The sequence below is a fragment of the Neopsephotus bourkii genome, unplaced genomic scaffold, assembly GCF_033783945.1.
Source record: "Neopsephotus bourkii isolate Nb327-2 ecotype Australia unplaced genomic scaffold, CSIRO-AGI_Nbou_v1 NB_1624, whole genome shotgun sequence".
Classification (NCBI taxonomy): Eukaryota; Metazoa; Chordata; class Aves; order Psittaciformes; family Psittacidae; genus Neopsephotus; species Neopsephotus bourkii.
The window spans coordinates 957959-969688 of record NW_026902099.1 but is presented as its reverse complement, the minus strand read 5'-3'; the positions used below and the strand labels follow the sequence as shown (position 1 = coordinate 969688).

General features: G+C 39.5%; 1 non-coding gene across 1 annotated transcript; it reads left to right on the top strand.

Moving 5' to 3' along the window:
• The first annotated feature begins 10803 nt into the window (after positions 1–10803).
• On the top strand, positions 10804–10885 carry TRNAL-AAG (transfer RNA leucine (anticodon AAG)). Its single transcript has one exon. It is a non-coding gene; the product is annotated as a tRNA-Leu (tRNA).
• The last annotated feature ends 845 nt before the right edge of the window (positions 10886–11730 follow it).

Sequence of the window (11730 nt, the reverse complement as noted above, 5' to 3'; positions counted from 1 at the left end):
AAACTAGACAAACCAAGTATCTTTAGTCTGGCAGCTGTGTTCCTGCTGTCATTCTTGTGTGAACTGGTACTGCTGTGGAAGAAACCTTGCTTCTTGCTACGCTATGCAACAAAAACCTGATGTCTTGACAAATTGATATACAATAGTCTTCAGAAGGTGGTCACCTCATGAGTTAGGGTGAATTTTAAATGCATGAAATTGAAAGTAACTTCGGAAATGTTTTGGGGGGCTGTATCCGGTCTTTCTGTCCCCTCCCTCCCCCTTTTTTCTTTTTTTTTTTCCCCTTTCTTTAATTTTTCTCTCTCTTTATTTTTCTTTCTCTCTTTTTTTTTTTTTTGTTCATATCAGAATGAATGGCAGTCTAGTGTTCAGTACACTCAATAATAAATACGTCATAAGCAAGTTTGTAGAAAAAAAGATAAGGAAAGTTTTCCAGCTGAAAAAACTGAGAAAAGTTTAACTAAAGTTACTTGGGTTTTACGTTCTGCATTTTCCCAATCCTTTTGATTCCAAACTGGTCTTGATTTGTGTGCAAACAACTAATCATCAGAAATGAGAACATACAAAGGATAATTTATATTGTTCTTACCTTTTAGTTTTTCCATCTTATAAACAGAGGTAGATAGTAATTATTTAAAGGCTAAAATAGAGTTTTTAAAATGCTTTGACTTCTTCAGAATAACAAAGTGGTTGCAAAGAACAAATGCAATAGTGTTATTTTTGCCTCTGCTGTCCTTCTGCAGTATTAGTAAAACTAAATATATGCTTAGTAAAACTATATATTTAGTAAAACTAAATATATGCTTGTATTCAAAGTTGCTAGATATGCAGTTTAGAAAGACTTGGACAAATTCCCTGGATTTTACTTGGTGTGGCTGAAAAATGCTAAAAACTTTTTTTTTTTTTTTCATTTGGTGAGAGAAAACTAAGAGAATATCTGAGACACACTAAGCAACCATGTGTGTTTGAGCAGGTAATAAAAGCCTGGCAAAAATTTTGTAAAATCTAACACACAAGTTTAGCTGGAATTATTCCATTTCATTGGCTTCATTCCTCAGCTCTAACAAAACTGAGCATGTTCAAGATTTGCTCACAAAATGATAACAACAATTTAAGAGAATATTAAAGTTTTGGTATAGCTCTATGTTATTTCTCTGTACTTCACAAATTAAGGGGAACAATGTGGCTCAGTCTTATTCGTCTTACACTGTAAATCCATTAAAAAATAAAAGAAACCAAGCATGGTGTCAATATATTCTTTTTGTGAAGTATTTTTATTTTATACCTTAATTGCTCTGAAGTACTTATAAGAAGTTAAACATAAAAGGTAACAGCTGCAATATGATTTGAAAGACTTTGGATGCCAAATACCGGTTCATGGGACACACAATTAAAAATAAAGCAGGACAGGTTATTCAGTGGGGAGTTTAAATTTTAACAAAGTTTATTGATTTCTCAGCTGCATTTCTTTCTTTGTTTCTTTTTATGCTATTTCTGCAGAAATACATGGCCTAACATGAAAGAGGGTAGAGTTACGTTTTCTCTGATAGTTCTGCATCTACCTGAAGCCTATTTTTCCCTCCATATAGAGGTGATGTTGCTGTTCTTACAACAATATAGCACAAATTCTGGTTTTCTATGGATTATATAAAGAGCATATCTAAAGGTGAGTGGCCCTTCAGGAAGAATGGACATAAATCCTCAGACCCCAGAATACCCTAATTCGCTTTCTTGTTAGAATAAGCTGGAAGAGTGACTGTGTCAGAAACATGGATGCAATTTCTCAGAATTCTTTCTCTGAGGGTTTCTTAACCCACTCTTTCTTTTAGGAAAGTGTCACTGTCCACATTAAGGGGGTGGAACTAGATGAGAATTAAGGTCCCTTCCATCCCAAACCATTTTACAATTCTGATTGTAGATACAAAGATGATTTCTTATTGACCTGCTCACTCTGAATATGACAATCATGGATATATATATATATATATAGATAGATAGATAGATATACACTCATTTTTTTTCTATTTTTTTTTAAAAGTACTTGTTAAATTCCCTGAGGCTTCACCAACAGGAGATACACAGGTTTGTCTTTGACACTTCTGATCAAAAGAGTCTCTGAGGAAAAGAGATTGGCAAAAACATCAGCAGGCTTAGGCTGAGACCAGACAAAAAGACAATAAATGCCATTGCAGAGCTGGCTTAATTCCCACGACAACATTTGGAAGCTGTCAAGAACACTTAATTGTTACCAGAGAAGAAAAAATAAATACTGAGGGTAGTGAAGAAATCCAGGCTGAAGTAGGAATCATCTGGGAGGATTTTAGAATAAGGAGGTGAATTATAGTTGCAAAAAAGGGTACTCTTTAGTGGGTGAAAAGAAAAGGAGGTTGAAGAAGAAGTCAGAAACAAGAAAAGAAGAACAAAAAGACAAGTATTTTTTTTTAAATGTTACAGAGAAATGTTCACATATGGAAGTTCTTTCTTTTCAGTGAGACTTTTATAGAAAAATATGTTTTTCCTGGAGAAATATTCAACATTCTAGTCAGCAATCTATCCCTTGCCCCAGAAAAAAAAGCACACCCTTGACACAATTTTGGTGAAAATAATGAAGATATTTTTGAACTTTTGCCATATGGTAAATCACAGGATCATAAAATATCAGGTTGGAAGGGACCTCAAGGATCATCTTGGCCCAACCTTTCTTGGCAAAAGCATGATCTAGACAAGATGGATCAGGACTCTGTCCAGTTGAATCTTAGAAGCGTCTACTGTTGGGGAATCCACTTCTTCCCTGGGGAGATTATTCCAATGGCTGATTGTCCTCATTGTGAAACTTTTTCTCTTGTGTTCAGTGAGAATCTCCCCAGGAGTAACCTGTGCCCATTGCCTGTCATTTTTGGCATGTGAATCCTTGTAAAAAAGGAGTCTCTGTCTTCTTTGTAGCCACATTTTAAATGATTCAAGCTAAACATTGTGCATGAATCAAAATTTCAAGCAACAAGGAAAAAGTAAAAATAATTACAACATGATACCCCAGAGGATGCCACTCCATGAAATCTAGGTACTGCTATTCAACTTCAGAGAAAATGTAATTTGCAAGTTAATATTGAGGTAATATGTATTTATATCGGTTCTGAATGACTTCTTTGCCTCGGTCTTCTCTAGCAAAGGCTCTGACCACACCACCCAAGTCTTGGAAGGCAGACACAAGGACTGTGAGAATGGAGACCTTGGGCCCACTGTAGGAGAGGAATTGGTTTGAGACCATCTTAAAAATCTGAATGTGCACAAGTCCATGGGTCCTGATGAAATCCATCCGCGGGTCCTGAAGGAGCTGGCGAATGAAGTTGCTAAGCCACTGGCCATCATATTTGAAAAATCATGGCAGTCAGGTGAAGTTCCTGACTACTGGAAAAAGGGAAATATAACCCCCATTTTCAAGAAGGGGAAAATGGATGACCCAGGGAACTACAGACCAGTCAGTCTCACCTCTGTGCCTGGCAAAATCTTGGAGCAGATTCTCCTGGAAGGCATGCTAAGGCACATGAAAATCAACAAGGTGCTTGGTGAAAGCCAGCATGGCTTCACCAGGGGGAAATCCTGCCTGACCAATTTGATGGCCTTTTATGATGGGGCTACAGAACTGATGGACAGCGGTAAAGCAGTTGATGTCATCTACCTGGATTTGTGTAACGCGTTCGACTCTGGCCCACATGACATCCTTGTCTCTAAATTGGAGAGACATCAAATTGATGAATGGAGCATTTGGTGGATAAAGAACTGGCTGGATGGCCACACACAAAGAGTTGTGGTCAATGGCTCAATGTCCAGCTGGAGAACAGTAACGAGTGGTGTCCCTCAGGGATCGGTGTTGGGACCGGTCTTGCTTAACATCTTCGTCGCTGACATGGACAGTGGGATTGAGTGTGCCCTCAGCAAGTTTGCCATGGCACCAAGCTGTGTGGTTCGGTTGGTGCGCTGGAGGGAAGGAATGTCATCCAGAGGGACCTTGACACACTTGTGAGGTGGGCTGATGCCAACCTGATGAAGTTTAACCATGCTAAGTGCAAGGTCCTACTCCTGGGTTGGAGCAATCCCAGACACAGCTACAGGCTGGGCAGAGAAGAGATTCAGAGCAGCCCTGCAGAGAAGGACTTGGGGGTGTTGGTCGATGAGAAAATGAACATGAGCCGGCAGTGTGTGCTTGCAGTCCAGAAAGCCAACCATATCCTGGGTTGCATCAAAAGGAGTGTGACCAGCAGGTCAAAGAAGGAGGTGATCCTGCCCCTTTATTCTGCTCTTGTGAGACCTCACTTGGAGTATTGCGTACAGTTCTGGTGTCCTCAACATAAAAGGACATGGATCTGTTGGAACAAGTCCAGAGGAGGGCCACGAGAATGATCAGGGGACTGGAGCACCTCCCGTATGAACATAGGCTGAGAAAGTTGGTGCTGTTCAGCCTGGAGAAGAGAAGGCTGCGTGGAGACCTCCTAGCAGCCTTCCAGTATCTGAAGGGGGGCTATAGGGATGCTGAGGATGGACTCTTCATTAGGGACTCTAGTGATAAGACAAGGGGTAATGGGTTCAAACTTAAACAGGGGAAGTTTAGACTGGATATAAGGAAGAAATTCTTTCCTGTTAGGGTGGTGAGGCACTGGAATAGGTTGCCCAAGGAGATTGTGAATGCTCCATCCCTGGCATTGTTCAAGGCCAGGTTGAACGAGGCCTTGGGTAATATGGTTTAGAGCGAGGTGTCCCTGCCCATGACAGGGGGGTTGGAACTTGATGATCTTAAGGTCCTTTCCAACCCTAACTATTCTATGATTCTATGATTCTATGATTCTATGATTCTATTTATATTTCCAAGTGCATTAATGAATCCAATAGGACTAAAATATTATGATGTTAATTTTTCTAGCATTTGGTGGATATTTATAAAATAACCATCATCACCTTCTTAGCTGACTAAGTAGTTTTCTACTTCAGTATATTTTGATCATACAACAATTTAACAGGGAAAATGCTGAGCTTGCTTTTATATTTTATTTCAGATGATATGTAAGTGAAACCATATGAAAAGTTATAGAGTCAGAGAATAGTTAGGGTTGGAAAGGACCTTAAGATCACCAAGTTCCAACCCCCCCTCCCATGGGCAGGGACACCTCACACTAAACCATATCACCCAAGGCTTCGTCCAACCTGGACGCCAGGGATGGAGCATTCACAACCTCCCTGGGCAACCTATTCCAGTGCGTCACCACCCTTACAGTAAAGAATTTCTTCCTTATATCCAATCTAAATCTTTTATCCCAAGGAATAAAATTTTGGAAGTACCAATGTGATTTTCAAAATGTTTATACATGCATACTTACATGTGTTACACATACATACATTGATTTGTGTATAGCCCCATACAGACATTTTCACCAGTGAGTAAGAAAGTCTCTTGGTAACAAAAACTACATCAGTTAACATTACTATGTATCAGAACTGCATTGCAATGAAGCTAAGATTAAGAGTAAAACAAAGGCAGTGTTAAAATTACATACTTTATCAATTTAAATGTTCCCTATGTGAAGTAGCAATAGGGCCATCTTAGATGAGCAGATTCCTGCAGTTTATTGCAATTTTGAAAAGAAATAATAATATAAAAAAATCCTCAAAGCTAATATGAGTTAATGCATTTAAAATCATTTAGATTTGCAAAATATGATCCCTACTAAAACAAAATATTTTTAAGTTCAAGGTATAGTGTAAATCATAATGGAAAGCTGTTTATTGATAAAATATAGTACCTTAAGAAAGAATTATTATAACTCTTTTGAACAACTATGGATAGCCCTGACAGGCAGAAGTGGCAAATAAAATTTATCTTACACATTAAATCAGGGGCTTTAATTTGTTATTATTTTAATTTACCTGTCGCTCTAAACTATACAGTGTTGCCTTATGCTACCTTTGAATGAGCTATTACCTCTGCACGACCCAGCAAAGCAACATCCTGGAAGTAAAAAACAAATCTGTGTTTCAGCTGGATGGGGCTTTGAGCAAACTGGGGTAGCAGAAGTTGTCCCTGCCCTTGTTAGGGGATTTGGACCTTGATGATCTTTAAGGTCTCTTCCAACCCAAACTATTCTATGATTCTGTGATGAAACAAAGATAACAAATCAAAGCTTGTCACAGTGCTGCTGTAAGTGTATTGGCTCAAAGTTCAGGTCTAGCTGAGAGCTCACTAAAGTGTTTTACACAGCAGTGATCTAAGAACCTATCTCAAATTGAGAAAGTTAAGGATTAGGAGTTTAGTTGTGGTTGTTCAAGCAGAACGGTACTAGAAAGACATAATAAATTTATTCCATGCTAATGCAGTCATAAATTTATTGTCTGTAATCAGTAAAAGTGCATACCGTGTTCACCAGCACACAGCACTGAAGTCCAGGATATGAATTTCTGCTGTCTCAGGGGCAATGACAAGGTTTTTCTGTGGCTAGATGCTTCATGTTTAATTTATTCAAGTCAATAATATTTCAGAGAAGGCATAAAAGAACAATTCCTGTAAGTTTCTGTATCACAGGACCTGGCTCTCAGGGGAGATTTTTACCTTCCTGTTCTTTGCTGGAATGACAACACAGTGGGATGCAAGCATTCAAGCAGATTTCTAAAGGTAACAGAAGTACAGGGTGGACCAACCCTGTGTGACACACAGCTGGTTCTGCTATTCGCAGACAAGGAATGACTGGCTTGGGAGATGGTGGTAATCAACAGTCTTGGCTATAGTGACCTTGAAGCAGTGGAGCTCAGAATGCTAAGGTGAGTGACAAAAGAGAGGAGCAAAAATACTGAACCTGGTCTTCAGACAAGCATCCTTAAGTGTACTCAGAAAACTTCTTGTTGGAATCCAGTGGGAGGACACTCTCTCAGTGAAAAAAAGAGGAGGTGGAAGTGAGACAGGCTACAAAGGAAGAATTTAGAAACATGACCCAGGTGTGTAAGGATTGTGTTAGAAGAACTAAAACTCGCTGAGATGGTCAGGCTGCATTCAAGGATACTGAGATAACTGACCAATGTCCTTGCAAGGCTGCTTTCTTCCATCTTTCAAAGGTAATGGAAATTGGGGAAAATTCCTGATGACTAAAGAGAAACACTCATCCTGAAGTAAGATTAAAAAGGAAAAGCTGGTGAACTACAGGCCATTCAACCTCCACTTGTCCCTAGGGAAATCATAAAGCAAGTCCTGTTGGAGCTTATCTAAAGGTATATGAAAGAGAAGAGAGTGACTGTGTCACTATCTGACCAGCCTGGTTGCCTCTGTGATAAAATGACTGAACTTTCAGATGAGGAGTTAGTGTGGAATGTCATTGATATGAATTTCAGCAAGGCTTTTAACATTGTCTTCTACCACTTTCTCACATGTGAGTTAGCACACTAAAGGCTGGGTGAGTGAAAAAACAACAGGTAAAAATCTAGTACAATGAAAACGTAGAACTTAACCAGTCATATTCATATTAGAAGTTCGTAACAGATAAGAGTGCCCAAAAGATCTAACCTGGGAACTGTTGTGTTTAATAACTTCACCAGTGCTCTGGAAAAGGCAGAGGAGTGTACTTTCATCAGCTTTGGAGATGATACCACATTGAGAAGAGCAGTCAATATCTTGATAGCAGGGCTGCCATGCAGAAGGACAGCCTGAAGGAATGGGCTAATGCGAAGACCTGCACATGGAAAGGAAGAGCTCTATACAGTGACAAGGGCTGGGGACAGACTAGTTGGATAGCAGCTTTGTGAAAAAAGGCCCTGGGATCTTGGCAGACAGCTATCTGAAAATGAGCCAGCAACATGTCTTGGCAGAAAAGAAATCCAGCAGCCTCCTGGGCTATATTAAAAGAAGCAGAGCTGGCAGATCAAGCGGAGGCACTATCCTCCTCCATTCACTACTCATTAGTCTGCATCTGGAGTACTTGGCCTAGTTTGGGCTCCCCAATGCAAGATATATGTTGACAAATCATAGTAAGTTCATCAAAGGACTACCAAGATGGGTGCGGGTTGAAGCACCTGCCATGTGAGGAGAAGTCTGGAGAAGACTTCAAGGAGACTCAACAGCTGCACGCCACTCCCCACCCCCCCCACCCCCCCACCCCAGTACCTACAGGGAGGTTATAGAGAAGACAGAGCCAGGGTGTGGTAGGAAGGTAAGAGGCAAAGCAAGGTAAGAGGCAATGGATGTAAGTTGAAATAAGGTTCATATTGAATATAAGGAGAAACATTTTCTGCAGAAGCAAGCAATGGAAGTTTGGTTGCAAGCAAGTTAACCAGAGCTGTGTATTCTCTGTCCTTTTCTGGAGGTTTTCAGAACCCAGCAGCATAAAATGCAGAATAATCTCGTCTGACCACAGAGATTTACTTGGTTTGAGCAGGAATTTGGACTAGAAATCTCTGCAGGCATCTTGAATCCTAAATTATCACAAGATCCTATACGATGATCCCATGATCTGCTTATATGGCTGGGTGTGCCTTAGCCTAGTTCATAGCCATTCTTCCTCCCCTTGAATACCCTAGTAGTGGATCTGAACTTCCTGTACATTCTTTTTCAGGGCCATTTTGCCCTGTGTATTTAATTAGAGTGTGTTCCTCTTCCACATCTAGCTTGTCTTTTTATATAGAATTATCCTCTTGGATTTTCTTTTTCTCCTGCTGGCATATCAAGCCTGACACATAGAAGTCCCAAGAAAAAAAACATTGCTTCAGCAGTGGGGATTAACTACTGTTCCTCACTGGTTCTTGCAGGGTGCCTACTTTGTCTTACCCTCTTAACTGGGGCTGCTAGCAGTATGAAGTCCAAAAAGCTATGTAAAATGCTTGAAACACTAAAATATTACACTGGCCAAATATAACACAATGCCACAGCTTCTCTCTCTAATCACTGACATTATCATTATGCACATCAACTCCTGTAAAAATAACCTGATAAGATGGGTGACCTGATTAAGCACTTCCTGATTGAACAGAGAGCTCCATATTAGCAAACTTTCCTTTGTGTTTCTGCATACTAGGGGAATAATCTAAAAAAAAAAAGCATATAAAGAAAAAAGACCTAGAAAAACTTACTGTAGAGCTATGGAATATAAACTGTGTAATTCCACCTAAACCAAGAGGAATAGAAATAAAATTTTTCATGCATGCAAGAAGTTGGGTTCACTTGCATATTGCAAAATCTTTTTCACTAATTGTTCCTTAGAGACCTTAATTATGCAGCTGTTAATGTTAAATACAAAATTTACTTAGGAAAGAGGAAGAAACCAGTACTATCATTGAAAACAGATAGAGAGATGGTATCAGTTTATGTTGCGAGTACACTAAGTCATTGCATCTGAATTGCAGGAGCAATGACATTCTATAAACATTGAGGCAGCTCATATCAATACTATAACACACACAAAATAATTCACTTGACTCTATCGCAGAGATAAGAGGACGTGATTTGTAAAGACTACGTCAGAAGTTACAGGTTAATAGGATGTCAGAGAACCTAGACACCAGATTATTAGCACTTCCCAGTAAGGCTGACATGTTTTGAATCACTTGGCAAACAAACCCTACGTGGTTGTCCATCAGGGCCATAGGAGGCTGGGCTATTAGATATATACGCAGAATCTGAAAGTTAGAAATAACCCATATAGTGTTCTTCATGTTGCACATGTTAGAAGAAATTTAAACTGTTACTTCTACTGGCTCAGTTTGTGTGAAGGGCTATGAAAAATTTAGTCCAGAAACAGAAATTTACAAAATTAAATGCAGTATGTACATATTGTATCCCTGGTAAGTACATACGTCACATCCAACATTTGGATGTATAGTATTACAGTACTTACTCTAACAGGTTTAAAGAAACTTCACCATCTACCTTTTGTATAGTTATATATAGACACAGTTTGTTCAAGCTGCTGGAGCATCTAGTATTACTGAGTTAGTGACAACATGTTATTTACTTGGCAGGAGGGCATGTAGAACAAAAGTAGCACTTCAAGAGGAGCAGAATAGGGAAAACAGCTACCTAGGTGTCAAAGCATTTAAGTAGAATCAAATTCTGTAATGTATGTTTCAGCTGAACTGTACCTCAAAATGTCAAACTGATCATGAAACAAGCCCTTGAATTTCATGTTCTACAGGTTATCACAGATTAATGCATAAACACTTCGGACCTCACTCTGTTCTTACTCTTATGCCAACGGCATATCACATAGTAGTAGTCATATTCTTACAGACATCTGATTTTCATGCTCTGAATTGCTTTGATCCATGAACTTATATTCCTTAATTCATTCATTAGGGAACTTTGATATTTAACATTGGTCCTCCAGACAACATGTGTTAGAGATCTAGAGGAGAGGATGCACGCGTTGCAGTGACTGTGTTTGCCTGGAGAGAGAGATGTTTCATTACACCGGTCTCTGCAGTCACTACATTCCAAAAAATATGAAAATACAAAGTTGAATGCAAAAGCCAACACATTTTTTCCCCAAAATTATACCATCACCTTTTCTTTTCTTGGGAAGGGATCACAGATTCATAGGCAAGGAGACATTTGTAGGACTTTTCAGCTGATGTTCCCTGACAACAGATGGGGGTACCAGAAACATGTGGTCCACTGGAAGAGCCAGCTATCTCTCTCAGTAGAAAGAGCTGTGCTTGATTCTTTTTCCTACTATATTTAAATCATGGATAGAGAATATCTATTTGAAGACATCCTGTGAAAAGTTGATGGTTGGGGAATACAATTAATGGAGATGGAAGCACTGACATCAGCAAGGTAGTGTGGCCGAGCGGTCTAAGGCGCTGGATTAAGGCTCCAGTCTCTTCGGGGGCGTGGGTTCGAATCCCACCACTGCCAGGAATGTTTTCTAGAATGGAGTAACGCTTGGCGCATCCTGGGTTTGTATTAAATAGTCAACAAAGTTGGTTAATCGTTGGTGGCCTCATTGCCCTCCACAACTTCGTGAGGCAGAGGAAGTCTTCTCCTTGGAATATAGTGATGAGAATGCATTGGGAATGATTCAATCCAAACCTGCCCAGAAGGAGGTTTGGACATTAAAAAGTGTTTCTTTACTGAGAGAGTGAGACAGACTCTGGGGCTTTCTAGAGAGGTGGTCAATGCACCTTGCCTGTTAGTGTTTAAGAGGCATTTAGACAACTCCCTTAGTAACGTGCTTTAACTTTGCTCAGCCTGAAGTAATCATGAAGTTGGACCTTGTGTCCATTGTATGTTCCTTCCAACAGAAATAGCCTATTCTCCTCTAATTTTGATTTCATCTGTCTTCACAATCAAATGGATTAAGCTTTCTGACCAGATTGCATTTTTCATGATGCACTACAGTTACACGACCCCAGTGAATCATTGGAGAGGCAGCTTGTTTTGGGAATTGAAGATGGAAAGCAAGAGGAAATGGAGATGGAAAGCAACTCAGATATGCTTTCCATGAATCACTACAATAGAAAGAGATATATTTTTTTTTTCAGCTCAAGTATTTAGATGTTTCACTTATAAAAATATTAAAAATAAGTGCCTCCCAAACCTCATCTCCCGACCCTGCAAAGTCAGTTTTGTCTTTATCTGCTTTAATAAGATGATTAGTGAACTCTGAGTATTGCATGTAGTTAACACAAAAAACAGAACTGTGGTTTTGAGCAACATAGAGGTAAAGACAATTTTAGTTCTCCCTGCTTTCCTTTCTGGAG